At 42.9% G+C, this 25,911-nt stretch overlaps 1 protein-coding gene across 5 annotated transcripts in view; it reads right to left on the reverse strand.

The window, feature by feature from the left end:
* Window positions 1-25,911, reverse strand: part of HTR2C (5-hydroxytryptamine receptor 2C) — a 284,648-nt gene that overhangs the window by 219,605 nt on the left and 39,132 nt on the right. For 2 of the 5 annotated variants that reach the window (XM_040571972.1, XM_040571965.1), the window contains exon 1: window positions 6,473-7,361. The exons of 1 other annotated variant lie outside the window; for it this stretch is intronic. The gene's annotated coding sequence lies outside the window, so the exon portion shown is untranslated. Of the gene's footprint in view, window positions 1-6,472; window positions 7,362-15,150; window positions 15,245-25,911 lie in introns of those variants that run through there. 2 more of the 5 variants (XM_040571966.1, XM_040571969.1) reach the window with 2 other exon arrangements.

Genomic DNA, 25,911 nt, shown 5'->3' on the forward strand with positions numbered 1-25,911 from the left:
CTTGAAAGAATTTTTAATCCACTTAATAAAGCAGGATGGGGAAAAAATGCAGCAGCTTTGCCAGCATTACAAACTTGTCCTTTGCAAATGCCTCAGTGACACGCTGAATACTGACAATAAGAGTATCATTACATGAAATTACTACAGAACGCTTTAAAAATCACTGATAATCAATAAGATGTAATTTTAACGAGAAACCATCAGCGAATGGAAGTGCTTTTGACTGGGCCTACAGAGAGAAGTTTCTCAGCCCAATGCAACTCAGAACTAGCTTAAGGGATAAATACGGTCAGATTCAGGCAGCTACAGCCAAACAGCTCAGTTCTTATCATAAGCCCGGGCCTGCCAAATATCAGACATTTTAACGCAGCAAAATACAAGTGTGCTCATCTAGGATCAAAGAATGCCATGGTGGGGCATACAAAAGGATGTACTGTATGTTGGAAATCAGACAAATACTATATAGAAGTCACAGCAGATAAATAGCACATGAGGTCCCAGGGTCATGCTGTAGCTACAGGAGCTAATAACACCGTTGGATGTTTGAAGAGAGGCAATTTTGTCCAAGGTTAGAAAGGTTTCTGCATATGGAGTCAGTGGGAATGTTAGCAGAATATTGTGTTCTACTTTCCCAGAATACCCACCTCTGATGTCCACATCTCAATAACACTGAAAAACTGGGAGGGAAACACATACCATTTAAGGGCCTGAAAACAGATTGTGTGGAAAGAGTTTAAATAAAATAATTCTTTAGCGAAAAGAAGGCTGAACAATGATTTTCCCACATCATGTAAAATGATTTCTATTAGTAGCAGGCTCCTTAATTAAGTAGGCAAAGGCAGAAGATTTAACATATGGAGCAAGGAAATAAACTCAGATTGGATTTTTTTTTTTTTTTTTAAGCATTGGAAATAATTACTCACCAAAGCAACTACCCTCAGGACACATTTGAGTCCCAGTTATCTGCGCTCTTTAAACAAGGCTCAACATGCTTCCAAAAGGCAAGGAGAAATTGTTGGATAAAGTTTTCTACACCTGGTGTTATCAGGAGGTCAAACTATATGATCCTAACAATCATTTTAGGTCTTACAAAGCCTAGGAATGTTCGACAGTATTTACCCTATCCATGACACACTTCTCAGACTTATGTACTTACACTGGATTTTATATTTTTGCTTGATTTTAGAAAACAAAGAAGGCAGCAATTAAAATAGGTGGGTTATTAAGGCAAGAGCAATCTTTGAAACAGATATATTTGCATTCATTCCAGCATTCAACTATGCTTTTACTATCACAAGCCAAGCACATGATACTGCGTACCATAAAAATAAAAAGAATACAGTCTTTTCCAAATAGGACCCATATTAAAATTAAACAATAACCCTAAGAGTTTCAGTAGACCTACAATAGCCCCCAATAAAACCATTAAAATTACAGTCTTTCAGATAACAATGTCCACAATAACTGTCTGCAAGCCACTATATACATTAAACTGTAGATAATTAATATGCTTCTGCAATCTTATTTTTCCTCCTTTGTAAGCAGTAGCTGTTATGAAATCCTAAATATCTGCCCAGACTTTCTTAAATGTTACAGATAATGAAAAAGAAAGTAACACGGCATTCATGGCAAAACGTTGCAAGTCTTGGCATGAAAATAAAAACACTTCGGAATTCCTTATTTTAGCTACATCACCTCTAATTTCCTCCAAACCCCTCCAAGGAGCCTGGAGCAGCCGAGGTGCAGCTGAGCATTTTCTGGGGTTAGGATTTAACTGTTGCTGCTGGTGGGGTTCATCCCACGCAGTGCTGCAGCCACCCCAGCCCAGGCCAACTCTGCAGATTCTGACTGCACAAATAGCAAGGATGGGGCATTTCTAGCCTGTGATTGATCTTCTCTTACCCCAGACTTCTAAAACAAGCAGTGGTAATTGCTCCCACAGAGTGCTTTTTTCCTCAGCTGTGAGGAAAATCTAAACAACCAACTTCAATGTAAATGTTTGCAGTGTCAGTTTAATCCCTTTCTGTCTTTCAGTGCCGGGTAATTACAGCCATAATGACCAGTGAGATCTTCCCTGATGTCTCTGCCTCAGAAATTCATCTGGGACGAAGTGGAAAGACCAACTTTGTCACTGTTCAAGTTGGAACTGAAATTAATTATTTGCTACCTAGAATCTGTTGCAAAAAGACTAAAACACCAAAACAGAATTTAAAGGAACCAGGTTATCAGAAGCTCACAACGTCTGTCCTGCTCCCTAGAGCCTGAAGTGGTGAGGAAGGTGCGTGTCCTGGCTGGAGATCAAATTAGCTGAAGTAGCCTCTGTGCAAGCTGAATTCATGGACTGCAGCCCTAGGGTGAAACATTGTGGGTGAGCTGAGGGTCTACTACCACAAAGCTCACGAACGAACTGCGGGTTTTGGTGCACAGCAACTTCCCAGCTCTACCTGCCTGCTTAGCTCTCGTGCAGAAACCATAGAATTCATACAATATTTATAGTAAGAAGAGAGTTTTTCACTGATGGGAGAGGTGATGTCATTTCTCTAATGTTTGTTGACTTACGGATAGTGTGTGCAATTCAACAGCTGAGCAACATATCATTTCTATTCGTGCTGCATTACGCCTAAGTGCACACATTACAATCCATGTCATCTGAACAAAGGTAGCACGATCCTTGGACACATGCCATTGCAGCTCCGTAGTAAAATTACGGTCCCTTGAACATTTTACGAGCTCCAATTATTACAGCATTTGCATTGGCCTGATGGCCCAAATTAATCTGATTTTTAGAAGTTACAACATTTAATTAGGATTAGTAGCAACAATGATAATATTCAAAAGAAAAAGTAATATGACAGCATCTGCCCTAAAACAGGGATGGGGAATGGAAGTCAGTCATGCTTTTTAAAATGTTTTCAATAATAAGAGTAACTAACAGCCAAAGAAAATAACCTTCTGGAACAATACACAATAGATAGCAACTGCCTCTCATCTTCAGGTGAAAAGTCACTTAATACTGTTTCACCTGAAAGCACTTTTACTTTGATGTGATGAAAAACTCTGTCTACAATACAGGTCCCTTTCCATGCATTTTCTAAGTGATTAAATCCTAGCACTCCTTTTTGACTTTTATTGCTTTTCATACTGGTGAGAGCCATATAATGATTCATCACGAAAGTAATCTTTAAGCAGCTTTGTTCCTATTTGCTGCTATATATATTAAATATAAATTGCTCTTTGAATTCACCTCTAAAGTCAGACTCAATTTTTTATCTAACAAGAACGGTATTTCCAGTCATCATCTGAATACAGTAAAGTGAGAAAACCTTTTGCATAATATAAATATCTGCATTCACTAAGAGGAGGCTGATGCCACCACCTACTGTGAACGCATTTTGTAAGTGGTACAAAGCCAGATATATTTCAACTGCAGTAGGATAATCTCTTAAAGACACTCCAGTCACTGTCAAAAAGGCACAGTTTCATCTCTGACTCAACAGTTTCTGGACCACAGGCTTTGAACACCTGTAGCTGATTTACAAGCAGCATCCAAAGCACGAAAATGAAATGGTTGCTGAAAGACTGCAGGCACCTAATTACTGACCTTCATTTATCCCCCCACAAAATCCAGGGACATCACTCCCTAGAAAACAGTTCTGGAAGATTCATTTTATTCCTTTTGCACTTATCCATTCTCTGCACCACCTGTGACTGATGAGAAGACGCTACTGGCAAGCTGTACAAGTGTGCCCCAGCAGTCACAAGAGCTGCTGGATGAGGCTGGGCACTTGCTTCAGATGACGCAAAAGCCACATGGATCCCAGCACTGCTGATTCCAGGTCACCACTGGACCCAGACGAACATCAAACTTAGCCCTATCCTGCAGTGAGGCAATGGTGAGAGACATTGGCAGCTCCTGCCCAAAGGCCATGCTGAGCATCCTGCCTTGTTCTCCGAGCCACGCACCTTTGTGACTCTCAGACCAAGGAAGATATCACAGTACAGCTCCTGTGACACTCAGTGTTGATCACCCCTCATTTCATAAATTACAACTTGAAAAATTATCATTATTAACTCTAGCAAACAGCTCTTGACTTCCACATAATTAGAGTTTAATGCAAAACCATTACCGACCAAAAAAAAGCTGTTTAGAAATAATCGGTAGGTCAAATGTTGTGTTTTTATTTCCTGATTGGATGGAAGTACAACTATAAGGCACATTCCCATAAGTACATTCAGATCATATTGCACGTGAATAGGCTCCAAACGTAGCTGTTTTAGCAAAAATACGTTATAAAAAACGCACTTACCGCAACAGGGGCGCAAAGATAGCCAAAACAGCTGCTGTCCACCAAGCAGAAAACTTGTTTGTAATTTTGAAAGCATGTTTGTGAGAAACGTTTTGCTTTAATTCAGCCAGTTCTAATCACTATTCTGCCTGGGTGCAAATAGCAGTAAATGGGATGACTACCATATATGTTTCCTATCTAGTGTTTCCTGCACAGGTACTTTGGTCATTTAATGCTCACCACATTTTATAAGTGCATTTTTATAGAGAAGCTATTCAGATGACCTTATGCCAGCACCGCACTGCTGAGATTCCACTGGGTGTTCATACATTCGTATTTTCACCTCTGGGTGAAACCAGGAGATTTTTCTCCCCTTTGTGGGAGACGTGTGTGTTGCTATGGAGCACTGCAACCCAGCTTGGCCTCCTGCTTGGGTAACAAGGATCCTCTTTCACAGGACAGAGCAGAGCAGCTGCTCCCCAGGCACTACCACAGCCTCCATCCCCCACAGGGGTTGGGGCTTCTCGAGTCATACGCAGAAGCAAATGCACCAGACCCACTCCTGCTCCTCTATCTCCAACACAGAGTTCTTAGAGAGCAGCGGAGGTCTTCTCTACAGGATCCCAAAGGAGGCTTCACAAATGTCCTGTTCTTGGGGGTAAAAAAAAAAAAAAAAAAAAAAAAAAAAGAAAAAAATATATGTTCTTTCCTGCCCCAATTTTGGCCCCAATTTACTGTTAAAGAGGGGGATTTTTTACTAGCCTTCCCTGTGAGATAGGTCAATGCTCACTCAAGCATGGCACAACAGTTCTGGGAAGTTCAGGAGGCAATAATAAATGCTGTGACCAATCTACTCAGGGGCAGCAACGCATGCCAGCCTGGAAGCCCTGACTAAGAGAAAACACTGCAAACCTTTCCAGTCACTTTTGAAGAAGACAGTCTTACTCTTTTTCCCCAAAGAGTGAAGTTATGAATAACACATTTGTTCTGCTACGAGGCCACAGAAACAGTTCTGGAACAGTTACCCAGCAGCGGCACTGTTGGCCGTGCTATTTCAATAGATTGGCAATGCCAGAAACGCGTACAAAGCTCCGTGTGATCCAGGCACAGAATCTGGGCAGTGCCTACCTATTCTGCACAGGCAGGTTTCATTGGCAGGGTCTGCGCTCATGCGCTCAGAAGCCAACACGCAAATGTACACCTGTAGGTTAGTCATGAGAACTGGTATCAAATCGGTACCCAGTGCCCAACACCCTACTTTCTCCAACAGAATACGTTTGAGAAGTTCCCTTTCAACTCAGTCCTTACTGAGTAAAGCTCCCGCTGGAGGTCTCAAGATGAGCCAAAAAAAACGCATGCTCTGCTGGTAAGAAAGGCACGGCGTTAGCTGCTGCTGATCTTGCTAGAGACTTCTCAAGAAGGCACCATCCTAAAAAAGCCCAAAGCCCAAGGAAACCGTATGCTGAAATTTGATGGCATTAGCATTTTTACTCCCCTAGGTACCGGTGGGAAAACAAAACAAAACAAAACAAAACAAAAAGCAGTTAGCAGAGATGAACAGAACTCCTCTCCACAGAGCTGGGAAAGCAAAGCACAAAACAGACTCATCCACAGACAGCTCCTAAAATGAATTTCTTTCTCTGCTTCCAAATACCAAGATCAACCTTTAGCACCCCTCTTCCTCTGAGAAGGGCGCCTCTTTTCTCCCTCTTAGTGTAATTTCACTCCTCCAGAAAACACCACCTGCCTGTCAGCAGCACTGTGTGTGGGTGTCATCTGTCCTTCCCACATCCACCAGAGCAGAATGAAAGGACCTGTAGAGTGCACTGTATCTCTGCTGCTGAATGAAAGCATAACCCCATGTACTGCAGCCAGCCCCTTCTAAAGGTCACGCTAGGAAGAAACAAAAGCTCCCAGGTGCATTTCACAGACACCAAGGCAAGTTTGATCCAATTAAGTGCAACAACTTTAGTGCCAGGCACAAAAGGTATCCCTGAGATATCCCCTCCCCTCTCCCTCCTGCCACACACACAAAAACCGCACGCACATGCATTTCTGCCCGGCTTTAGGCTGCAAACTAAACCCATTTTCCACTGAAATCTTTTTGATCGCATAGCCCAGGATGAGGAGAGGACTGTAGCCCACAGACAAAGATCACAGCATATTGTACGGGGAGCAGCTCCTACCTCAGCCAGCCAACAGAGCCTGCAGGTCAACATAATTCCTCTTGGGTGGAGATATTTACCCCAGCTCCAGGAGCCGGGGTTCTGCTGCCATGCCCAGCACTTCGGACAGACAAGGAAAGCATCTTCTTTGAGCAGCGTGGCTTCTCACACACACCGAACTGCAGCAGCAGCCGCCTGGGAGAGCATCAGCAGCTGAATTGCTGCACATGTATCTCTGCAGATTATTTCCTGCTTGAATACTTGGCATAAAGGCAGATGCTCTTAACCCTCTGGAGGCCTGTGACTCCGTACCCCATCAGCAGGGGCAAGCAAATAACTCCAAATATTCTGCGGCGAGGCCAGAGGGGAGAGTGTGAAGACACACAGGGCATCCTCCGAGAAGTAGTCCCAACCTCGAGTTAGTTGCAGTCACTTTGGGAGGCAGGCATTCCCACGGCAGCCCACAGCATCCCCAGCCAGGCACCGCACAGCTCCTGCTGCGTCGACCACTGCAGGTCCCCTGGCTCCAGCAAAATGCTGCTCGGAGCTCCCACGGGAGCCCAGGGGAGGGCCCACTGGGGTATCACAGCCAGCAAGCTGGACCGGCGGCTGGAGGCCAAGCAGGCGAGGAGGTGAGGAACGCAGATGATGTGGAGAGCCCAGCAGTGTCACTGGGACTCGGGCATACAGGGCTCCCGCTCCCGGCACCAAGCCTTGTGGCCCCAGGCGCTGCCCGGCACCTGCGGGCACCCACGCTGCGGGCAGGCACGCGCTGCCCAGCCGGCACGGACAGCACTCAGCCGGCGAGCTTCGGCACTGCTCCCTCTCACAAGCTGCGAATGTGACTGGAAAGCATGGCTGAAAAACATGCTACAATTAACAGGAGGGAGGGGGATACTATTGCTCTCCTGCTAGTCTTAAAGGCACATTGCTCACATGCGCCTGTTGGAGATGCAAACGCCCACAGCTCCAGCCCAGCACCTCACCCGTCTGCAGGGAGCTGAGAAGCCCGGCAGGAGCCCCGATGGGTCAGGCGAAGGAGAGCGCCCCGGGAGCCAGGAGGGGAAGGGGCAGCTGGCAAGAGAACTCTCGCATCGGGATCCAGGAACGAGGCCTTCCGCATCTCCGTCCCAGGATCCAAACAAGTCCCTGTCACCCAGCCTGGATGCCTGCCCCCATCCCTCTGGCAGCATCCCAGCCGGACACTACATCCCACACAGCCCCAGCCACTGTCCTGCTTGCACCCCACTAGGCAAGGAGAGCCTGGCATGCCTCAGGAGCATGGTGCCCCTTGGTTTGGCTTGGCGGCAGGACCAGATTAGCAGTGCTGCTCCCCCCAGAGATACCGACCAGGACTACAGCACCAGCAGGTGCAGTTTTGCACCCTGACGCTACGCAGAACGGATATCCCTTCCGTAATTCTTCTCTGAGCCACGATCTGCGACAGCTTAACATGCACCTCAGGCTAAAGTTGTGAGGAGTTCAGCTGGTCTCAGCCTGGTTGCAACATCTGGTGCACATCACCTCCCTCCCCCAGCATGGCAGCAGGGCTTTGCACCAGCCCAAAGCTTCACATTCTCTTTGCTTCTCCTGATGCCCTGTTCTGCATGCCTTTGGATATTCTGTTTCGTCCTTCAATATATCATCCAACGAGACATTAGCTCCAACCCACATGAAGCATTTCCCTTCTCTGCCCCCAAAATAGCTAGCATTTGAACACCCTTTATAAGTCTACTGAACAGGGAATTCACCCTCTTATAAATGTCTACTAGCAGTGGTCGTTGCCACACACAGTATGCTTTTCTTAGCAGGATGGGGTCAGTTGAAGCCCTGGACCTTGCTCAAACTGCTTTGAGTCACACAGGGTCACGTTAATACCTTTGATTCTCCAAGTCCAGTGGAGGCACCAAAATAACTCATCTCCTACCTTCCTCTGTTATCATGAAGGAAACTATTAGCAGCACGGACATTTAGTCTTAGTAATGACAAGACAATTACTACGGTAAAGAAACTGTAATGCTAAGCATAGTTCAGCTTCAGGCTTTTCTGAAAAACAGCCTTATAGAAAAAGGCACAGACTTTCTACCTTTGGTACACAGTCAGTGAAAAGTTACCTGACAGAAATACACATCGCAGCATAATAAATATCTGCTTTCCTGTAGTGCTAGTACAGAAGGTCTATTAAAACGCAATCACTTGATGAGACAAGTTCAACACAAAGATCACCGCTTCCAGGCCATGCAGCTTTGCACAAAAATACCACAGGGAATTAGTTCAAATTTTTCTTTATTAAGCACCAAGTGTCTTAAAGAGGAGCAAGTCTTTTTGACATCAGTCCTACGAAACACGTGTAAGTAGTAATCAAAACGCTAGCAGAGACACTTAAGGCTTTATACACTTGAAGATTTTCCCCTGTGCATCAAAGATCAAATTTGTTCTACAGAGCACAGCTGAGGGTTTCTCAAGTACAATGCTTCATGAACCAATCTGATTAGTATGCAAACACAGCACAGTGACTACCATCACATCATTGCAAGGATCTATCCTGAAGCATAGCAGTGCCTTGCAGCATACTGAATAGAAATATCCTATGTACAAGCTTTTTTTTTTTTTTTTTTTTTTTTTTTTTTAAAGTGTGAGACCCAACTGATCAATCAGAATTAAATTCAGTGGAAAGGGCTGCTTATTACGTTCACAAGATCAAATGCTGATTTGAGTTATTCCATTGCATGCAATAGAGTGATCTGACATGAAAAACCCAGAACGGTAGGGTCACATCTTACTGTCAGCTACAAGGTGTGTCACTGAGAATTATGCACGTGTGTAAGGGTAGAAATGGGCCATACTTAGCTGCAGTGAGTACATTATCTCTTTGATTCAGGGCAATAAGAAACTCTTTTTTTTCCTTAAAACTTATGTTAGGGTGTGAAGTGTCACGCTATAGAAATCTGAATCATTAAAGACATCTACAAACAACTGCAAGATCTGGAATTCACATTATAGTTGTACTAAACTGCATATTCCACCAAATATATATTTATATATTCCAGTTAGAATACACAGCTCTTCACAGAAAGAAGAAAAAAAAGTGAAAACCCTTCCTGAAGGCTTTAAAGAATTAAAAATAAATGTAAACCTAAGGAAGTACAGCCACAATTACAGAGGTTTATAAAAGAGAACCTTGAAGCCAGAAACCTAAATATAGCTATTCAAAATTTCTAGAAACACATTCTAATCTCTATTCCTATCGGATACCATATAGGTAACAATGCATACTGTAAAACTTTGTGGAACTCAAACCTCTCGGGTTGTGGATGCCCATGTTGAACAATATGCTTAGCACACAAAACAAGCAAGCTATCCGTGATACAGCAGGCACATTCAAGAGCACCTGGGCAGGCAGCATGTTGACCTTGCAGCACTACATAAGAAATAATACTAGATTAAATGGGTAGTTTGGATAAGAAAAGGCAGGGACCAGGGACAGATGGGGGCCTGGCAAGATGAGGTTGTACCCAGTAAATCACTTGTATAGGTCCTGCAAAACACCACAACCATCTCTGCTCAAAAATCATAGAATGTTGGCCCCAATCTTCATGTCACAAAATTAACATATCCTACTCCTGATGTTAGATATCTGACCTCCCTTTATAATTGGCCTCCGACTACACTCACATGCAAGCTAATCTATCTTCTAAGGAAATAGTCTTTTTTTTTTTTTTTAGGGAATCTGCTGTTATCACATTATATGTGATCATAATTATTTTGTTAACAGGTTTGTGCTTGTAAGTAATTGATTCGTACAGCTGCTGCCAGCACATACTTCAGGTGATGTGTAAGATAATCCTTAGAAATTGGAGGAAAGGGCTTCTGTACTGAAAATCAATTTCAATAAAATCATTTCACGTTGCTAGAGGGTGATGGGAGTGGCTGAAATTCCACACTTGTGCACTTCATGCACTGAAATGACTGTGGGGCAACCACTTAGGCTGCCACGGGCAAGAGCCTGAAGCCCTGCACATGGCAATAGTGAGAGAAGCACTGGAATGAACTGGGATGTCCTATGTGAGCAGCTGGCCGTAAGACTGTCCCTCCTGACCATTGCATCCACTTTGCAAACATGCAGTGAGAGTTGTACTCAGTTTAGTGGGTAGTTCCTATGCAGACCATGAGTTGTAGGAAAATACTTGCCAAAAGCTGAGATGATGCCATAGAGCTAAACACCTCTTAGAAGGATGCTTCACATACATGCCCAAAAACTGTGAGGAGTAAGGCCTAATTCTGCACTCCCTAGAAGCTCATAGCTACAAATAAATTAAGGAGACTCTGGGATATACCAAGGCTTTTCACTCCAGCATTCCCTGCACTTATTCTTCCCCAGGACACTTAACAGAGCTGCTCGCAAATATTTTGTACCACTTTCAGCTGTTCTCATCTTCCCTACAAATAGCAAGCTCCTGAGCACTTGCCATGGCCTCCTGGATCTCTACAATTCAGAAACCACTGGGACAGAAACAAGGAGATTTCAGGCAGAAGAAGAGAGGCCTGGGGAGGCATTCAGGTGCCACAGCAGGATAAAAGTGTGCAGGCTGAGAAATAATGGTACAGAGCTTTAGTGTACAGCTTTCTGGAAACCAAGCTCCCAACAAAGCTAACAAAAACAGAATTAAAGAATATAAAGTTTGTAACATTTTCACATACATTAGCATGGTAAGCTGACAATTCTGGAGTTTATTTACATTGGGGAAATTTTAGAACTTCAGAAAATGCATTAAAATCCAAACCACATCTCCAGGCTTGAGCACCTCACTGGGAAATATCAGAGGACCAGCCTGCAAGTGTTAGCCAAGGAAATGCATGTAGATCAGAATGGGAGTTTTCCCTATGTCCCCTAGGAGATAAAAAACAAACAAACAACACTAGGGGCATCAGTGAAAAAAATGCCCTTTCAAACATTATATTGTCAAGACCAAAAAAAAAAAATCACCTGCCTAATCTGGGCTATTTTACAAGTAGATATGTTTCTAAAAAATAGAAATAACATTGAAATTTTAAAGTCAGTATTTATGTTGTGTTTGAAAATATTCTGTTATATTGTGAAATTAAAATTTCACAGCCCACATCGTACCTCTGATTTGAAAATGGAAGTATTTGCACTATGAAAAAGGTTTGCAGAATTCAATTAATATGTTGGCACAGAGTTAAAAAATCATGTTTGGATAACCTGGGGATTAGAAACTCCCCACAGTTCTCTTGAACAAGCTTGCTGGTTACACATTTTTGAGGGCACCCTTTTTGGATTTTTTTTTTGAGGAATCACTTGACTTCTCATAAATCAAAATTTTATTTAGAAAATGCAACATTAAAAGAGGAGCACAAGAATAAATCAGTCATCCATGTGGTGAATGCACTATGCATTCAGAGACTTCTGGGCTGAACCCTGTAACCATAACCAACTATGGTGCATACATGTACAAATCAATGCATCTCAAAATGAAGTTATTAAAGAAAAAGCATTATTCAACAGTCAGGGGGCACTGTTCTGACTAGGGATTCATCCTGACTCAGTGACAGAGCAAAGGTAACAACAAGAAATTGAAGGGGGGGAGAAAAAGGCAAAAAAGCAGAAGTACCAAATGGAAACAAGGCTGCAGCAAAGTGTGGGAACACAGAACACCTGAGAATTGAAAGATGAACTCTCTTAACAGGTAGGTGCAGCAATAGTGCTTAAACCCTGGCACAAACTTCACACTGCAAGCAGTAGATCCTCCATTTTTGCACTTGCATCCCAGAAAGCCAACCATATCCTGGTCTGCACCAAAAGCAGTGTGGCCAGCAGGTCGAGGGAAGTGATCATCCCCCTTGGCTTTGCTCTCATGAGATCCCACCTGGAGTGCTACATGCAGCTCTGGGGCCCTCTGCATAAGAAGGACATGGACCTGTTGGAATGAGTCCAGAGGAGGGCAATGAGGATGATCAGAGGGCTGGAGCACCACAGGTAATGGTCCTATTAGCTTTAATCTGAAAGAGGGTAGATTTAGGTTAGATATAAGGAAAAAATTCTTCACCATGACAGCGGCAAGGCACCGGAACAGGCTGCCAAGAGAAGTTGTGAATACCCTATCCCTGGAAGCGTTCAAGGACAGGGTGGATGGGGCTTTGAGCAACCTGGCCCAGCGAAAGGTGCCCCTGTCCTTGGCATGGGGGTTTGGATCCTGATGGTCTTTAAGGTCCCTTCCAACACAAGCCATTCTATGATTCTATAACTAAGTTAAATTGAGCTGCGTTATAAAGGAGTGAGACTAAATTATTTAAAACTTCCTTTCTGGCCATATGTGCTGTGAATGGTTGATAAATCGTAGGAAGAACATGCTACTTTTAGATCTCTTGACTTTCCTGCTCCAGGGCCCTTGTCTCTCCCACTGAGCAAACAGGAAATTAATGCTTACTGCTAGCAGGAAGCTGGGAAACGTGGGTTCTGCTCCTGGTTCTGGTGCCAGCACGATGAATTACTTTGGGCTATTCATTTAAGCTCATAACCAATCCTATAAAACAGTCCCAACAATTCCACATGTATCTGGGAGGTAATTTGGAAAAGGTGGATGCCACACAGACCCCCTTGGTGTCTGCCTGCAACATCACTGACTCTGTAAACACGAAAAACTGCCCAGGCAAACCTCGTGACTAAGGTCTGTGGTCCTCCAGAAGGTACAAACGCTTCCACACTCCAACCACGAGCTTTCACTCCTCCAACTTCCTCCGCTACCCACTGGAGACCACCTCTGACATGCACCCACAGCACCATCTCCAGCCCTCCACTGCCCTGCTGTCCTTGTGATCCCTCAGCTGTCCCCTGCCCCATTGCTCCAGGTGCAGCATCCCTTCCCTGGGGATCCACTGCCCTCGATACCCCTTCTGAGACCTGTCCTTACTTAGGGTCTCACATATTGGCACTGAGGAACTCCTGAAAACTGAACCAATATCAGAAGCAGAAAACCAATGGCTGACCGTGAAAGCAACGGGCCTTTTCTTCACACAAAACTAAGCAAAGAACCTGTACGCTGGGGGTGCCCCCTGCTTCTCAGCTGCAGCACGAGCCCACGCTACAGGCAGCACCTGGTGGAGTCAGAGCAGAAGGGAGCCTGTCGTTTAAACCTGAATTCTTCAACAAGGTCCAAAAATCCTAGGGGAAGAAGCAGGAGAGGATCACGGTATCACAGCTGACATACCACAAACCATGGCACTGAAGGAGGACCTGCTCCTTCTATGCCTCCTGGGGCTGGGGAGGCAGTTTCTTGTATAACAGCTGTCAAAACCTTGCTTTGCCGTGGCTCAGCAAGCTTTGCCTCAGCCTTCTGCTAACTTGGAGGTCTGGGGACAGCCCTGCACGCTCTCCTTTTTCCCTGGGAGTTTCAAGCACCTGTGTGCACCCATGGGCTCTCCTGGAGCTTGGGGAGCAGGACTCTGTCCCTTTCTGCACTCAGGATGCTCTGGGAGGCCCCACTGTCCTCTCCTTCCCATTCATGCTCTCCTAGCTACTGGCTAACAGAGCGAGAGGGGGGTAAACATTGCAGAGGAGCCCAGTGGTCAGCACGTTTCCCTGGCACATCGTGTCCTGATCTCTGCTCTTCACACACTCAAGCGCCCCGCGCTGGGCTGCAGGGATGCCACAGCTGCTGCTCCAGCCGCAGGCTGGGTTGTTGATCCAGCACTTTCCGGCTGGCCAGAGAAGCAGACTTTGTCTCCCATTCCTGTGCAGGACACTCACTGGTGCATTGTGATTGCTCAGCCTGAATGTATTAACCCAAGAGCACTAAAAGGGTTTTTATCTGAAGTTGGACTAGAAGGAAAATGACTAAGAAGCTTTGGCAGGTGGGGTGAAACCTATCATTAATTTTAGTAGCAAATGATCTAAAATATATACACACATTGTCCTTTTACACAGGCACTGGGTTTCTCTATTGCTGCTTTAAAAATGTCATACTAGCTCCACCTAGCACATTGATAGCTTATGCTAGCACTGGTGAATCATTCAGGATAAATATGGTCATTTTTGTTCAGTTTGATCAACTGGTTATTTTTTGCAATTCAGACTAATGCTTCCATTTAATTCCTCCACAAACTCCCATGGGAAAAAATATGGCCTTCAGCTAATCTCTTAAGGGTACATTTACTAAGCATGCAAAACATTTTACAAATAACCAGGAGGAGAAGGCAACACTTTGTTATGCATCACATGTATTTTAAAAGTCCATTAGAGCCCTCTGGATTTATCATGCTGTCAGAACCCAGATAGATATTTAATACAAGTACAATTTCAAAGGTCAGTACAGAAATCCAACTGGCTCATCTGGAATTGCCTGGGCCGTACAAGTGCTCAGGCCACTCCTTGCAAACACTACCTAATGACTTGTACCTTGCAAGCTCTGCTGGTCCCAACTGGATCAATATTTCCCATAAAAGTTTCTTCACAGTAGCTAAGCAGTACAACCACTAAACCCAGATTCCTGGAACACTAATTCCAAAGGAAAGACAAGCAGACAAAAATACTACTGCAGCACACCTAGTTTTCTGATTACCATTTCTTTTTTTCTGCTAAATTTAGCACAGAGCCAATCATTATACAGTAATCTTGACAACAGACAAAATGAAAAGGTGTTTGGAGAAGACCTGATGATTGAGGTATGCCATGCACTTACCTACAGAAATCCAGGAGGAGTTGTTGCCACGTCTAGCAGCACAGCTTCCCTTTTAGCAGGGCTCACCAGGGGTAGCACTACTGGTAATTGCCTTTAAAGCAATACTTCGGCAAGGAAGGAAACATTCCTGAGGGCTGGCCCTGTGCCACAGATATTCTGTGTGCTGTGCGTAGTCGTTCCAAAGGAACGGATTCTTGCTGAGCATCCAAATGTGAGTAAGCAAAAGGATAAATCATTCAGGGCATGTTTTCCAATGTCTTTGTCACAAGGGGAATACTTTCAGAGAAAAGTTTTCTGCCATTCAAATGTCTGGTACTATGGGCCAGACCATGTTGTCTGGGACATACTCAGAGAAGCCAAAAAAGAATCTATCAAAAAAGGTTGGGGAGAGTTAAAGTCATCATATGAAGAAGACCTGATTTGTAGTCCACTTTTGTGGGCTTAGAGGTTTGTTGTTCAAGCGGTTTATGGTTCAAGTCCATAGGCTTTTTCATCAGAAGGATCGTTTCAATTTTTTTACCTGTGTCAGGTGACAGATATTCTTACAGATGTGGTATTTTAGACTGAACTGGACTCACATAAGCGTTAGAGTATGGGCATCCAGAGAACATCCTGAGCCTAGCCAAACTCACACTGCAACCCCAGTCAAAAATAAGTTCAAGCACTTTTGCTTTAAGACCAACCTGGAGATCTAGGGTCATATAAGAATGCATTCAGAAAACTATAGGCAAGGGGAGAGTGATGGGCAGAATTTGCTTGGATTTGCAGAAGACAAGGGTTAAAACGTATGTCTCCATAGCTTTTTGCAGTTATGGGAGATAAGGCCCAAGAAAGAGACACAAACGATGAAGAAGGGCATCAACCATCATCAAATCCTCAGTTCAGTATATTGCTCACCGGAAGCAGTACATACTCTGTACATATGTTATTAGTGGTTTTTGCTATAACCAAAAATTATAAGCAAGATAACCAAATGTAAAAAACAGTTTTGAAGATTAGACCTTCCGCAGAGATGAGAAAAAGAGTTCATGTAGATCTTTGCCATAGCACTGAGTAATACCAAAAAAGTCAGAAACATAGATCAGAGTATAATTCAGCCCACAGGTATTTAAGAAGAACATCCCAGGCCCAAAGGTTGCACTACCTCTCCTGTGTGAGAATCTTGTTCCTGTTTTACAGAAGTACCATCGCTGCTGTACACACTTGGAGCAGCCTGAGCCCATATGCTTGGGTGGCTTTGGGCCCGCACTGAGACACGTGCCAGTTCCACTAGGGCAAGAGGTGTTAAGTGAATCTACATGCAGATGGGGAGTATGCATAGCGAAGAGAGTGCCAGCTCCTTGGCAGGATGCTGCTCGGCTGCGAGGGTGATGCCATGTTGATAGCAGATGCTGTTAACACCTGTTGATGGGTACAGCACTCTTTTTAAAAGCAGTCAACCGTGGGAGGCAGGAAAGCATGGGGTTTGTAGGCACTCAGAGGACAGAAACAGATAATTGCTTTCCAGGTGCCAGCAGGCAGTAAACAAAGGAAAACCTGTGCTGCAATGTTGCAGAGACAGGCAGGACATGAGGGAATCTGCAACAAACAGCATCAGTCCTCAAGGCAAAGAAACACCAACCTGTAGCTGCGGGACCCAGTGTGTTACTCAGTGTGGACTCCACGCGTTAAAGGGATTTTCACGTGCAGCAGCAGCAAAGCAGAAATCACAAAACCCTGTTACGCTTCAAAGGGTGTTGGGTTTAGCACAGAGACGAGGAGACCACTTTGCCCAAGCAACGTGGGCTGAAATGAGCCATTTGGGGAAAAAAGAAGGATTAGGGCTATGTAGTTAAAAAAAAGACAAAGAAAGAATGCTTGCCTTTCTCAATAACCCGCCTGGGACACAAACTGCCTGAGATGACAATTTCTACCCAAGCATGTTGCCACTGTTCCTGTAGAACAGGCATGTTCTGGCTATTTCCTATTCACTAAGACTTCAACCCATTCAGCTGGCCAAGACAGGAACCTCAGTCTGATGCATGATTTTGCAACATTCAGTGCAAGAAGTTCTCTAGGTGTGAGCCAGCTGCCTTGCACAAGACAGATCTGGTAGGCCACCACACCTTCATGATTCCCTTAGAGAGCACTCTTTACTCATTACTTCATTCTTCCGCAGAATCTTTCTTTTCCCCAGACATCACAAGTACTCAAATACAACATAACCTAGAGAGTATCCACTTAATTACTTGCATATAGGACAAAAAAAAAAAAGCATAGGGCTATGAAAGCAGATACATACTGCTATACTCTTACAATACTGCAATACTCTACAGACATTCAAATGTTTTCAAGCCAGCAGCTTTCTAAACCTGCTATCATTTCTATGTATTTCATAAACTTCATTGGATCTTGATTCAGCGTAAACATCTGTGCTTATGACATTCTTTGGCAGGGGCTCCCCAGGCTGTTTGTCCATTGTACTAGGATCCTTCTGTTTGATTACACTAAACCTGGCACTTGATAGCTTCATTGATGTGTTCTCAGACCAGCACTACCTGAGAGAGCAAGCCACCCATCCCTACCCACCCTCCCCATATCATTTTATACTCCTCTGTCATATCCCACCATCTTTTTCCACACTTCATGTTCCAAGTGAGTAGGACTCATTCAAGCAGTTTTTGTGCTTCCTTTTCAGTATCATTCTTAAATATTCCCCCTATTCAGTCTGCCATAAAAACTCATGCTACATTCATATTAATATACTTTCTCCGCTACCATTTTTTTTCCAAATCTCCACTCAAAGCTGATGTGATGGTGTTTTCAATACAGATTCTCAATCATTACTAAACCCCCAGATGTCATACAAACATGTTTTTGTTTTGTTTTTTTTCCCTTTGAGTCTATCAAAAAAATACCCTAGATGATTACTGTCTTCTGACCACGTTCCAAGACTCAGCTTGTTTGTTACCACAGATGAATAAAAACAAAGAAAATAGTTCTGGAAATGCTGTCCATTGCTTCTCGTATTTTTAATTAGTTTAGTGCTTTCACTGAAATCATCCGGCAAAAAAAAAAATAATAATCCAGCCCTTGGGAAGAGACTAAGCAGAAGAAAAAACTCTTAATATGCAAAGTTCAGAAAGCAAAAATAGAAACAAGTTTTAAAAAGGAGCACCTCTGGCTGACCCTAAGAATATCTTTTGTCAGCCCCCCCAGCTCCAGCAATACCATCAACCAGCTGGCTGCATAATTTAGCATACAATATCTTATGCATCTTGATCTTATCACAACACTTTATAGATGCTAATGGAAATGGTTAAATAGCCTTTTTAGATCTTACATAGTGCTTGCTTTGGACTGCAGAGGTTTACCCTGCACCCAGTCAACTGCCTAATCCGATGTACTGAAATCTACTGTCAAATGAAGCACAAAGTAAAATGCATTTAATAAATGGAATAGAGATTAGCTGACCATGAAAAACATATTGTTCAGTCATTCTTCCTTTAAACCGTTAGTTTTTCTAAAACCCACACAATGATATATCTAATACTCCCAGCTTCAGTTTTTAGAACTCCTTTTTTCCTAGGCTCATTCCTTCTTCTATGGCTTGCTATTATAAAGACCACAGCACAATTTACTAGAAAATAATAATGCTAATAAACCACTATGCAGTATATTTTATTTCACAAGTTTACTACAAATTTTGTGCATTTTGTCATAAACTAACAAAGAATAGAAAAGTGCTTTTTGCCTGCGTATGGCTTTTACTAATTAAAGCCAGTAAGGACTTTTTTTCCAAGCCATCTACCCAAAAAAAAAAAAAAAAAGAAAGGAGTTAAGACACTGGAAGGAAGCTGTAGCATACCAGCAATGTTGCAGTTCAAACAGTTCATCATCAAACTGTTTTTTTGTTGTTGTTTGTTTGTTTAAATCAAACATCAGTCTGGCAGGATAGATATCATGTCCAGAAGTATGTTTTCCCAGGGTGAAAACAATCCCTCAATCCTTTGCAATCTATCTGTTCTGACCTTATGATCTTCCACATGCACACATGGGGAAGTTGACAGTATAATTTGTAGAACATCAAAATATGGATTCCACCCCCACACTCCCAAATTAAACCCTCTAAGAAAGAAAGAACAATATGGATCAGCTGAATCTAGGAAGGTGGAACAAAAAAAGGCTGTTGCTAAACACAACTCCAAGAGAACTGCACTCATTATAATAACACGATTATCCCTACAACTGTTTGGAAGATAATTATTTCCACTAAGATGCTGCTACTTTTTGCAAAGCATAGATGTTTCCATTTGCAATGATCCCATCTAACGTCTGCATTTATATCAAGATATTAGACAGAGGACAGGTAAAAATAGTATGATGAAGCTGTTGCGTTCTTTCTGTATGACATGTCCCTTATTGTACCTTGGTCTCCACCTATGTTATGAATCAGTCGAAGGGGAAGGTAATACAAAGGAGAGATGCACAGACAAAATAAAGGACAAATATTCAATTCCTTCAAGTAAAGCAGACAACCCTCCAAGTAAAGTTGGTAAGATTTGTGTTGAGGAGGAGGAGAATAAGAACTTGAAAAATATCAGCCACCCATAATAATGAATATGAATTATACACATGGATGGCTCTGTGAAACTGGCAGGGACCTCTTTGTAGGCATATTGTCCAGGGAACAAGATGTCCCAGGGTTTTTAAGTCAGACCATCCAACCATGAGGTACCAAACCCTGTCAACAATGGAAATGAGCACAATGGTTACAAAGGGAAACAGGAACTAGGACACACTGATAAATTCAGTAAAACCATCTTGAAAACACAGGAGCTAAGAGATTAGCAAGCTAGACGATACTTTTTCCTCCACGCTGTCATGGCAGATTGTTTAAAGCCTGTCAGATGCTCCTCCGGGAATCCCTTTGTAGATATACTGAGAGCAGAGGGAGAGCAGGGAATCAGTCAATACTTAATAACTTTATTACTCAGACAATGCTATATGAAATTAATAGAAAATTACAATTACATTTGGGAAAAAAATGTTTGTCTTTTGCAACAAAAATCAAATAGCTTAAAGCATTTTGAAAGGTTTTTCTCTTTTAAATATTTAAGAGGCACACACCTGTGCTAAAGCTGTTGCAGAATTCTTGAGAATCTCCAACTACCAGAGAGTTTCCAGAAATACTTTCAGCCAAGACTGAAAGTTTTCTTTTTCCCCATCTCACTTTCTTTTTCAAATCATGTGCAAAAATGCTACCGCGCTGAAATCATTAGCACCACCCACCGGGCAGATCTGTTTGGCACTGTATGCTCGCTCTCTCACAGACAGTTGGAGTCTATCTGGACACCAGGGAAGAGGCTTCCAAAGCACTAGCAGCCTTACACTGCACAAACTGCAGTAAGTTTCTTTCACAAGGAAGAAAGAAAATTTCAAAAGGAAGCCCAGGAGCACATTTGCTTTTAGCTCCTACATTACATTCACAAAACTACTATTGGAATGCTGCACACCTATTGGGAAGTCCAACATTTTAAAAGAATTGAACATGAAAGAGAGATAGAAATAGCCAAAAAGCATTTGAGAGGTAGAGAATATCCTTCACAGTAAGACACCCAAAGAGCATCTTACAGAAAAACTAGTACTGAGCAGTGACCTGTAGAAGTGCACAATCTTCCCAGAAAATGTTTAGTACTGAGTTCAGCTTTTGGCCCCTGACTACAAGACGGTTATTGAGTTGTTCAAGTGATTATAGAGAAGAGCAGCAAAACTGGTGAGGGGACTAGAAAACAAGGCATGTGAGGAGTAACTGAGCGAACTGGGACTGCTGAATCTGGCGAAAAATAAGGCTGAGGATGGACCTCATCACTCTCCACAATGACCTGAAAGGAGGCTGCAACAAGGAGGGCATCCGTCTCTTTTCTCAGGTTTCAAGTGATAGGACACAAGGCAATGGCCTCAAGCTGCACCAGGGGAGGTTTAGATTGGATATCAGGAAGAATTTCTTCATGGTAGGGGTAGTTAGGCATTAGAACGGGCTGCTGACGGAGGTGGTGGAGTCACGATTCCTGAAGGCATTTAAGGGAATTGTGGATGTGGCACTTCAGAAAAAGGCTTAGTGGTGGACTTGCAGTGTTAAGTGGATGGTTGGATTTGATGATCTTAAAGGTCTTTCCCAATCTAAATGAGTCTGTTTCTAACTATCAACATATACAGCATCGATATACCCTAAAACAACAGAAAAGGCAAAGAAAAAAACAAAGTCACAAAGTTACTGATTCTGGTATTAAATTACAAATTAATAGGCTTAGTGTACTCAAATATCATGCATTGCCTGGAAGACTGGGAGCACTGCTTTCATTGCTGTTCTCTATTTGTCTTCCTGCAACAAACACCCTGAAGAAAATAATTATTTTGTACCACCTCCCCTCTCACACACAAAGCCCTGAATAGCAATATAAATTTAGTTTTCTCAAAGAACTGGTAATTTGCCTGCCTTTCCTTACCCCTATCCTCCAAGGAGGAAAGGAGAGCAGTTGTACTCTCACAAGTTCATTTGATTGGCAAAGTCCTGAAGTCTTCTACTGATCTTTAAATGCGCTCTGAATCTAATAAAATCTTTGACACCAGCACTGGAATATTTCATACACCGCAGTTTAATTTAATTCCTTATTCATCTGACAACTGCCAAACAAGGGGATATTCCATGAAAACTAATACAGCACTAGATGAGATATGAACCATTCACAAAATACTATGTGCACATGCGTGCATGCAAGCCCACGTATCCCACTATTTCTTTATGAAGATGTTTGATTTGTTTTAAATATTCTGACTGGAAACATTCTGCTTCAGAAATCTCTCTACAAATATACCCAGGAGAAAGTTTGACGTATACAGCATAAACCCGTTGGTATCTAGACTTAGTCCTGCAGAGGAATCATCTGTAGCATTTAAAAAAAAATCTTTTTGCATACTGCTGTTTCTTAAACTTGTATTTTATACTGTGAACATAAGACATGAGAACATCACAAATTAGTGTTATACTACTGCTTGAAAAAACACATCATGCCCAGATGTACAGGGAAGCCTGGTTTACAGAACTGAGACACCAAAAGCAATCATTTCCTTCTGCTCTGCTCAAAAAAAAGGCTACTAGACCACCCAAACATCAAGAAGAGACAGGACCAATGGAAAAGAGTTCAGAGGAAAGAAAATAAATAGCTGAAAAAGTAAAATACGTTATATAATTTATCAGGAAGAACTGGAAAATGTGGTTTGCTCTACTGGGCAAAAAGAAGAGAGAGGAGAGGCGGTACTAAATTGGCCTTGGTTGCTAGACTCACACAATATTCAGCTCAGAAGGAACTGCTCAGAGAGCTGATCACTGCCACAGTACACCTCTGTTTTTCCAGAGGCACGTATCCAACTTGACCTTTGCTGATGAAGCCTCTACAGTTTCCCTGAGCAATAAATTCTGATGCTTTTGTACTACTCCCTTAAAAAGTTTTCACCTAAAATACAGCCTGAATCCTCCTTGTCACAACAAAGCACTTCTCCACTTGGAACATAGAAACAAGAACACTGTCCTCTTAAAGCAACAGTGTTGCCACACCTCCCACCAACTTTCAGTTCTTGATGCTAAACAAGCCCAGTTTGTTCAGCTTTCCCTGACAATCATACTTTCTAGTCATGAGCCAGTTCATATTGCTCATTTCCAGGCCCCTCCCCGTTTTCTCCCCATGCTCCTGATGCTCCTCTCCTGATGCTCCAGCTCTCCTCCCCTGGTGCTCCAGCTTTGTGCATTGTGCATGTCTAATCTTCTTGGCTACTTCTCCATTTATTCCCCCTGCACAGCATCTGCCTGTTTCAGAGCAGCGAGGCACCCGGTCTCCCAAGCAGCCATCATCCAACTGTGCACATCTGGCCCTGGCTCTGCCACAGCTACCTCACCAGCCACTCACCAGCCCACAGTTGTGCAGTCGATCATTGCTGCCCTGTTGTCATGTCTGGCACCTGCTAAACTGCATCCTCTGGTTTCAGAACATATTTAAAACCATCAAGACAAATTGCAGTTTCTGGTTCTGTTTTCCAGTGTATATACATCCTTTCCAATAGTCTATTCTCTGTAATGAGAAGAACACAAGATCAGATATTAAGATATTTGCAAACAATTATAATTACAACTATTAGGGAACATGCAGAAACTCCATGCTGGTGGTCCTTAGGAAAAGGCTAGCGAAACTTCTGTTTGAAAGAAAATAGGTACAGTTAACTATGCTTAGGCTGGAAAGATGACATGGATAGCTGGTTGGACTTACTTCATAGGACACGAAAGCAAGGGTTCTTGCTCCATCCACACATTCATTTAATATATTGTTGCTGTGTGTCAGAGTGACAATGTGCAGAGCCCTGTTGTGACAGCTGTCTCATCAGCAAACACTCCAAGCACCAGTGGAGCTTAAAGGAACATGTGGATGGAGCAAGAGTCCTTGCTTTCATTCATGCCCTAAAGGGCTCCCAAATTTCTCTGAAAGTGACATTAATTCCCAAGGGGGCAGGGGAGGAAGGAGGATGGATGCTGTTTCCAGGGAGCACTTGACTGTGCTTGCAGATGCGGGTGGAGGTGCCCTTGTGTTTCCGCATCATTTGAGCTTTTGTTTCCCCCTCCTTACTCTGCTACTATTCCTTCAGGTCTCAGCCAGAACACTTGTTTGTTTGTTTTTTTTCCCTCCCAGAAACCCCTCATTCCTGCAGATTGATGGGTTTTGTCTTGGATGCCTAATCCCCACAAAGTCATACTTCTCTTTCAAAGGAAGGCTCATACTTCACTCATAATCCAAGGCTACATATATTAATAATATACAAAAGCCATACAAACACCTTTAACCTGCTGGAAGCAATAACCTATTGATTTAACATTTTGCTCACTACTAATAACAAAAGAATGAAACCAAGCCAAGCCACTACATCACAAACTGTCACTAGCAGCTCAGAACAATGAGATCCCTTTTGGATCAACAGAAGCATGACAACTCCTGTAAACTCCCATTTCATACCTCCACTGAACTGCAGACAGTACTGCACATCACCTCCCTTCACTAGCTTTCAGCCCTCACCCCGACCCTATGCCTGCATAGGACCAAGTGCACTCAAACAGCACTAAGCACACATTTGATAATGAAAAGGTTTTGAGTCACGTAAGTGCTTGAATTTTAGGACATGTCAATTGGTATACTTACAAATAGAAGGACGTAAAGAAGTCTAAATCAGAGCATATGATCTCTGAATTCAGCTCTGAAGTTTTAAAATAGCCTTCTTGTCACCCTAGAACACCAAACAATCATGCCCAAAGCTGGATACACATTCTCTCTTTCATCAATGAATCTCTGCTCTTGCCTTCCTCTAATTGACGCATTACCTTGAGTTGTCATATCCCATTTTATGTGATGTGACATAAGATGACACGAATAATGCATCCTACTTTGATAAGAACAAATTCATCAGATTAGCTTTGGGGGAAAATAGGAAAGCAAAAGTGTACTGACCAGCAGTTTACTTGAATTACATTATATTATTAACAAGTTGACTTCCTCTCTCATTGAAAAACAACAAAAGAGCCAAAGTGAAAAAGAAATTTATTTCCTTAGGAAAAAAACATTTAGGAAAGCTTCCACAGATCTTCTCCCCCACCCCCCAAATCCTACAAAAGTTAAATGAGTCACTTCAGCATTGGTTGATGTTGAGCTATTGGTCACCAGATACTAACAGACACACCACATATTTCTTTTCAAAAGTGAAGGACGTGAAGAAAAAGGACCTTCTTTACTGGCTGAATCTTTGACTAAAGAGATACCACCACCACCCCATACGCTCCGTCCACCCTACTGTTGTGTAAATTGGATGTCCACAGATACTGGAACGTAGAGATTAAATTGAAGAAAGTCAATTAAATTTCCTGTTAATTAAAATCTGAGCTAGTGAGCTTCATGCCTACTTGTGGTAAGGAAGAATAGCACTTAGCAAATAACAGCTTCCTCAGAATTGCTCTTCATGGCCAGCAGCCTGCTGGAGTGGTGAGTACATGGTAGGAGTGGGTGAGTTCTCATCTCTTTTTAAGCACATACATATTCCTTCAGAGTAAACATGAGAAATTCTCTTATAAGCTCTCTGGATTCTCAGTCTCTGTATTCCCACCCGGTTTATGGGACCACATGCAGACTAACCAGGGAAGGAATCTGCCCCCCTGCTTTTATTTTTACCCATTGTGCTTTCACCATACCTGAGTGAGAGAGAAACCATAAGCTTCCTTGGGACAAAAGGCAGGAGAGGGAGCTACAGCTTTCGGAAGAGTATATCTTTCAAGATACAGCATCTATCATTTCTGTTTCTTCCAATTGATAGGGATTTTGGTTTGGGCCAAAGTCACTGTTACATTAGGAATGAGAGTAGCCTAATGTGACACTGTACCCAGAATGAATTTGGCAGAGTGACTTCAGCTCGTTCGTTCTTAGGGGTGATATTTCAGACCACTCGATCCATGACGCATAGGAGGCAAATTTACACTGATGCAGTAGGTGACTTTAATTTCATTTATGATCAGGTCATACTGTTGCTTGGTATAACAGAATAGGTTTTGGCTGGAGCCATTTAGTTTAAAGGATTAGATAATAAGGATTATATAACATCCATAATCAGAAATAAGTTCTGTTAGGATTTTGCACAGCAACATTATTAGTGCAGCACAAAATCTCAGGACATCCAATTTGATAATCCTTC

The sequence above is a fragment of the Cygnus olor genome, chromosome 13 (assembly GCF_009769625.2).
Source record: "Cygnus olor isolate bCygOlo1 chromosome 13, bCygOlo1.pri.v2, whole genome shotgun sequence".
Lineage (NCBI taxonomy): Eukaryota > Metazoa > Chordata > Aves > Anseriformes > Anatidae > Cygnus > Cygnus olor.